The sequence below is a fragment of the Alosa alosa genome, chromosome 18 (assembly GCF_017589495.1).
Source record: "Alosa alosa isolate M-15738 ecotype Scorff River chromosome 18, AALO_Geno_1.1, whole genome shotgun sequence".
In the NCBI taxonomy this organism is placed as follows: Eukaryota; Metazoa; Chordata; class Actinopteri; order Clupeiformes; family Clupeidae; genus Alosa; species Alosa alosa.
In genome coordinates, this window is record NC_063206.1 from 19,388,226 (window position 1) to 19,395,725 (window position 7,500).

The 7,500-nt window shown below is 47.4% G+C and overlaps 1 protein-coding gene across 2 annotated transcripts in view; it reads right to left on the minus strand.

Annotated features, from left to right (window-relative positions):
- lzts2a (leucine zipper, putative tumor suppressor 2a) overlaps positions 1-7,500 on the minus strand; it is a 65,204-nt gene that overhangs the window by 18,321 nt on the left and 39,383 nt on the right. The window contains exon 1 of one of the 2 annotated variants that reach the window (XM_048269535.1): positions 4,623-4,772. The exons of the other annotated variant lie outside the window; for it this stretch is intronic. The gene's annotated coding sequence lies outside the window, so the exon portion shown is untranslated. Of the gene's footprint in view, positions 1-4,622; positions 4,773-7,500 lie in introns of those variants that run through there. 2 annotated transcript variants of the gene reach the window in all.

Sequence of the window (7,500 nt, forward strand, 5' to 3'; positions counted from 1 at the left end):
GGAACAGAGGAGGGTAAGAGAAAGAGACAGACGGATAGACAGACAGCAAACTGAGGAACAGAGGAGGGTAAGAGAGAGAGAGAGAGACAGATAGGATAGACAGACAGCAAACTGAGGAACAGAGGAGGGAGAGAGAGAGAGAGAGAGAGAGAGAGAGAGAGAGAGATATGGTTAGACACGACAACAGCAAACTGCTGGGCACAATAGATCAGGAACCAAAGTCAGGGGGAAAAAATACAGGAACAGGCATGCTAAGATACAGGGACACAGACAGAGAGAGAGACAGGTAAAGAGAAACAGATAGAGACAGGCACAGGCACACACACACAGAGAGACAGAGACGGAGAGAGAGAGAGAGAGAGAGAGAGAGAGAGAGAGAGAGAGAGAGAGAGAGAGTAACAGGGACACAGGTTGACAGAGGAAACAGAAACCTGCTTGAGAAATACAGGACACACTTGATGCTACTGAGGTTTCATGCAGGTCAGCTATGGTGAACACAGAGGGCAAGCTAAAGCCTGCTTTTAGGCTGATTCAACAGTGAAACTCTCCCTCTCTTTCTCTCTCTCCACATCCCTCTTTCTCTTTCTCTCTCTCTCCCTCTTTCTGCCCCCCAACCCCCTCTCTCTTTCAGGAAGTTTCCATTCTGCTTTACAGGGAGAATTACTTAGTCATCCCTCTTGGTGAAGAGAAGAAAAATAAACTCAAGTGGAAAATAACTAACAGTAGAGATCTGTGTGAGCTAAGAATGGTATTTTGCCTATTGTGACACAATTATAAAATCAATGTATCAAAGGGGAGGTATGCCCTGATTAAAAAGAATATTTCTTAACATCAAACATGACAGGGAGAAGTTAATAAACAATGTTGAGGGAGACGATATTTGATGTGGATTCATCAGATGCCATAGTATAGTAATACATTATGGTATAGCCAGCAGAGGATGTGCCCACTACACTACTACACCCACTGTGCACTAACTACAATGCTGACTAGTCTCCATAAATACATAGAAGAGACTGTGAACATGCACTCATTTACAATACAAATAAAATATAAACAGTCATTATGCTTAATGGCCATGCCAACTTCTTACCACTGGTAAATCCTCACCACTTGAGCAACTCAGCCACTAATTATATGGATCATTAGAGATATGTTAATACTCATCCAACACCCCCTTAACCCAACCCTAGTGGTTTCAATCTGACTCGATGCATGTGGGGTACAAACCCCCTTCCACCAGGATACAACTTTAACAGCCCATTACTGACTGATCATTATCTGACACACAACAGAACAGAGTTATGCTCTTTCACAACAGAACTTGACTGCAAAACGTCAATCCCACTAGCAATGCTTGTTGATTTCTACAGCGAAAAGCTCTCTTAGCCAAAGAGCCAGTGATCCACTTTACACCTCTTTCTGCAGTGTTCACCTGTATCTTCTCACTGATCAACACAAGCCCCGAAAGCTATTTTGAGAGGCTCTTTTTTTCTGGCTTATGAAACCCCAGCAGAAGTTGTCCAGAAAAGCTCCACAGCACAGCAGTAGCAGAGGTAGCGGTAGCAGCGGTAGCAGCGGTAGCGGTCATAGATATTAGAAAGCTAGATACCGCATTGCTGTCGAGTTCTATTAGGTGGCATCGTAAACGTGGCCGCCATATTGCTGGGGGCAACACCTTTACTGTCTATGGGCAACACTGGCCGGCAATCAGAGACACCTGTCTAATGTCCAGTCAGAGTCACATGCTCCTCCATTGGCAGTGATTGTTGCCCCCACCAAAATGGCGTTTTGGAGCCCAATGCGGTATCTAGCTTTCTAATATCTATGGTAGCGGTAGCAGTGGTAGCGGCAGTGGTAGCAGCGGTAGCGGTGATGGCGGCAGTGGGATGCATTCCACACCAGCTGTTACGTAAGCCGGCAAGGCCTCAGTCAGAGCACGCCAGCAGCCAGGCATAACTCAGGGCCTCGACAACACACACACACACACACACACACACACACACACACACACACACACACACACACACACACACACACACACACACAGAGTGCTTACTCCGAGAGGCCCGCTGCCGCCACAGGCAGACGTGAAAGCACTTAGGAGGCAATTTGAGGACAGGAGGTTGCGGAAACCTGCAAACAAGCCACAAGCGGCCCTCTCTCGCGCGTGCGCTCTCGCCGTGTGGACTGGCAGGGCTGGCGAGCTGGCAAGGCCGACAGGCAGACGGACAGGATAGCGTGCATCGCTGTCGCCGAGCCCACTCTGATGGGGGAATCGGCAAAGAGGGATGGAAACTTCTGATTCAGCACGACCAGAGGAGACGAACCCCAAATTAGCGAGCAAACACACACACACACACACACACACACACACACACACACACACACACACACACACACACACACACAAATGCACAGGAGTAGTCTTTCTAATGTAAATACCAAGGAGTATTTCAGCAGGATGAGCATAGAGAGGAAACCACAGGGGAAGACGAGAAGAGAATATATGAGAAGAGGAGAGAAGAGAAAAGGAAAAGAGAGAAGAGAAGAGAAGAGATGAGAAGAGAAGAGAAGAGAAGAGATGAGATGAGAAGAGAAGAGAAGAGAAGAGAAGAGAAGAGAAGAGAAGAGGAGAAAGGTGAGAGATGTGTGTGATGGTGTGAACCAAACTCAAAGGAAGTAAGCCGTGTAACCCCCCAGGCACACAGTCACACACACACACACACACACACACACACACACACACACACACACACACACAATTAATGCAACAAGTGGCTGTGGAGGCCATTTTGTGTGTGCTGGCTGGCAGACTGGGCAGCAGGAGGAGCAGACATGCGGGCAGACAACAGCAGACTTTTTCAAGGCGAGGCCTGGGTGAGCCAACAGGAGTTCAACACACAGAGCGCTTTCAAAAGGGCCTCAACAGACATCTGAGCCTCATTTACCCAGTCCACTCTCTTCCAGCTCTATGACACAAACAGCATTTCCCCTTTTTCTGCTCTCTCTCTGTCTCTCTCTCTCTCTCTGTCTCTCTCTCTCTCTCTGTCTCTCTCTTTTTCACTTTTTCACTGATTCCTTGTGATGTCATCCAGTGTTTATGTCCCTCTCTCTCTCCCTCTCTTTCTCTCTCTCTCTCTCTCTCTCTCTCTCTCTCTCTCTCTCTCTCTCTCTCTCTCTCTCTCTCTTTCACTGCTTTTCACTGACTCCTTGTGATGTCATGCAGTGTTTGTGTCTCTCTCTCTCTTTCTCTCTCTCTCTCTCTCTCTCTTTTCTCTCATGCAGGACAGTGATAGTCATATATTCCACTTCAGTCATTGTCAGAGCAGGCTGTGAAATCTGAGAGCCAGACTTAAGTTTGAAGTATCCAACGGCACAGAGCAGAACGGCTTGAAGCAAAACAAAACAGAAAAATATGTTGGGTTTAAAAAGATTCGCTACAGTGCAGTCTTTCTTTAATAACTGTCATTCGCATTCCCAACAGAAACTCTCAGAAGTTGTGTTATTTAAGTGTATTCATGTGTAGTACTCTGAGTCCCTATGTTTGAGTGAATGTATGTGTGTGTGTGTGTGTGTGTGTGTGTGTCTGAGTGTACATACCCCAACGAGTAAGATTATCCTCCAACACCCACACCCACAGCAAGTACACACACACACACACACACACACACACACACACACACACACACACACAAGACCTCTTATCTAAAGATCACAGCACCTCACAGCTAAACGTCACCCTGGTTCTCCCCAATCACCCTAAACAAACTTCACCTCGGCCCATCAAACCCCCTGCCAGCTGACCCAGCTGAGCTCCACTGCCTGGGGGGCACATAGGGTCACCTCTGACCCCCCCAGTGGTGGCGTCTGAGTGGGAGGGATGGGGTGACGGAGGGGGTGAGTGAACCCGCACACAGCCAGTTAGTGTCACCAGCCTACACTCCCTGTGCTTAGAAACAAACTTCAAGTGCTATCACATTCACACATATGCACGTTGCCTGCAAAAACACACATGCGCACTCACAACGCACAAACACACACTTTCCTTCACACATACAGTAAATGCACATAGACATAGACTCCTTGCCTATTTTGCACAAGCCTGACACACACACACACACACACACACATACACATAAACACATACACGCACATGCACATATACACACACTACATTCATGAAGCATGAGTGTGAACCAATGAAGTAACTAAAAGAGTGTAAGAGTGTAAGAGAGAGAGAGAGACGGAGCGAGAGCAACAGTTTGAGCTGATTCAGTGTGTGCACACTGCCCTGTCCATCTCCACAGCAGGTTGGTCACATGGCACTGCTCTCAGTTCAGCTGAGCTCTCCCTACGAGCAACTTTTACACAGCGGAGCAGAGCCCAGGAACTGTTCTCAGTTAACCATTCATCACCAAGCCGCTTAAAAAAAACCAGCCTTTTACACAAGGCCCTCTGGAAGAATGGCTCAGTCTCCATCGCCTCTGTTCTCTCTTTCCCTCCAACTACCCCTCTATCTATCTTTCTCTTTCTGTCTCTCTTTCTCTTTCTCTTTCTCTCTCTTTCTCCTCTGTTCCAAGCATGTGCTATTCCAGTAGAGTACAGTATAGTTCACATACCCCAGTCGGATCCCAGCATCTCTGTCTTCTTCTCTGCTGTCGCTTTCTTTCTCTCTGTCTCTGCTCTCTCTCTCTCTCTTTCTCTCTTTCGATCTCCTCCGTGTCCTCTGTCCCACAGACAAATCTCACAGCAGCACAATCCCTGCTCACGCTGCTGCGGACCCCCCCCTCTCTCTCTGTCTCTCTCTCTCAGTTGGCTCCTCCTTCAGCCACTCCTCTCCCATTCTTTCTCTCTCCTCCTCTCTCTCTCTCTCTCTCCCTCTCTCTCTCTCTCTCCTTGTCAAACTTTCCTCTCTTTGTCCTCCTCCCACCCTCCGAGTGTGGGTTGTTACCGGAGCCCACCACAGGCAGACAGTCTGAATGGAGGCTCTCTCTCTCTCTCTCTCTCTCTCTCTCTGCCCCCTTTCTTTTCTTCTCCACCCCCTCTCTCTCCCCCTCTTTGCTTTCTGTTCCCTGCTGTCTGACTTAGCACCGCCTTCTCCCCTCCTCCTCTCTCTCTCTCCCTCTCTCTTTCAAACTTTTGTCCAAAGGACCCCTATCTATCTTTTCTCTTATTGCTATCTACCAGTCTCTCTCACTTCTCTCTATCCCTCTATCTCACTGTCATACACACACACACACACACACACACACACACACACACACACACACACACACAGGCACAGGTACACACACACACACACACACACACACACACACACACACACACACACACACACACACACACACACACACAGACACACACACACACACACACACACACACACACACACACACACACACACACACACACACACACACACACACACACACACACACACACACACACACCACACACACACACTCCCTTTTTCCACCCACTCCATAATCCCCACTTCTGATAGTGCATGCCTTTCTAACCCTCCTGCTCCCATTTTCTGTTTCTTCCTTTATCTCTCTTTTTTTTCCAAGTCTCTCTTTCTCTTTTTCTCTCCTTGCAGTCCTCTCCTGAGTCTTTCCTGTCTGAGCAGAAGTATGAAACCAAACATTTTCACATTTTCTTCCCTAGACTCTCTATTCCCTGTCACTCTAAACTCAGTTCTCTCTCTCTCTCTCTCTTTCTCTCTCTCTCTCTCTCTCCCACATCTTTATCCTCCTCTCTCCTCTCTCTCTCTCTCTCTCTCTCTCCCACCTCTTCATTCTGCCTCTCTCTCTATTTCCCTCTCTCCCACCTCTGTGTTCTATTTTCAGTGACGGTATGCCATCAGAGGGAGGGGTGCTGTGGAGGTGATGGTGTGTGTGTGTGTGTGTGTGTGTGTGGGGGCTGTTCACACTGTAGGAACTCTTCACTTCCTGTTCTTTCCTGTTTGCTGTAGCCTGTGCTGTCAGCTGAGCAGCAGCTGAACCAGCAGTGATAGGGAGCAGGACTCCAGCAGGGGCTTGCATTCCACACACTGGCCTCAGGTGGACGCAAAGCACACACACACACACACACACACACACACACACACAACACTAACACACACACACTAATACACACATAGACAGACACTCAGGATAAACACTAACACAAAAAAAACACATAACTGTGATGCAACAGCTTACACAAGCACACAAACAAATGCACACAGATAAAATAAAAAATAAATAATGGAGACATTGATAATGGGCTAAGCCCGAAATGTTTGTTTCCTAGTTTTTTGTCCTTAGACTCATTGTAAAAACCTCGGCTCTCAATACAAATTGTATTAGTATCAAGCCCTTGTGCGCCTCTGTTTTTTTTCTACTGTAATACTCAACTTTTGGAGTTCACGCACCAGGCAAAACATTACAAACTTAAGGCGCAGACGCAGATTCGCCATTGTTCCACAGATAGACATACACACACACATATAGTACGTAGGCACGCACAGACAAACTTTGGGAGGAGTCATTCAGGCCTGGGGAGACTGAGTGGGCAAAGTGTAATGGATGAAAGTGCTTCATCGTAAGTGACCAAATCACAGCACACAGGCCTCATCTCAGCATTGCATTCAGACAGGAAGAATGGGAGAGTTCTATAGCACCCTACACACCAGCGTGCTTTTCAGAGAAACTCCCTCCCTCCAATTATCCCTCTCTCTCTCCCTCTCTCTCCCTCTCTCTCTCTCTCTCCTCTCTCTCTCTCTCTCTCTCTCTCATACTCGTTCATTCCCTCCTCTCATGCTCCATCCCTTTTTACGGCCAACTGTGGCCTGACAAAGACAAGGATGCAGTGTATGCTGTGTGTGTGTGTGTGTGTGTGTGTGTGTGTGTGTGTGTGTGTGTGTGTGTGTGTGTGTGTGTGTGTGTGTGTGTGTGTGTGTGAAGGAATGGAATGCTCAGAAAGGAAAGAGTAACAAAAGAGATGGAGGGAGAGGAGGGAGACTGGAAAAGCCATGAAAAGATAAAAAAAAAACAAGACCTAAAGTACCAATGAGACAGAGTGTGTGAGTAGGAGGTGAGTAAGCGAACAAGTGTGTGAGGGTACATACGTACCACAAGTGTGAATGACAGAGACAGAAAAAGTATAAAACGATAGACAGAGAGGGAAGAGAGAGAGAGAGATGTGATCAACAAGAAAGAGAAGATGAGCCTTACACTGATCTGAGGACAGTTTTGCTTTATTTGGGGCACCAATGCACTAAAAGCACACAGGTACTGTACATATAACATAAATATTCACACACAAACACACAGTTCATGACCATTCGTTCATGACCATTTCAGCATGGCAGACCCATACATGTCATGTGAAACACGTTCCAGCAGGTTGGACTGATTAGGGAGAAGGAATCTAAAGGTCTTCACAAGGCTGAGTGGCTCCGGCTGCCTGCATAGTAGGTCAAGGGGTACCTCTTTTAATGGCACTCTCTCCACT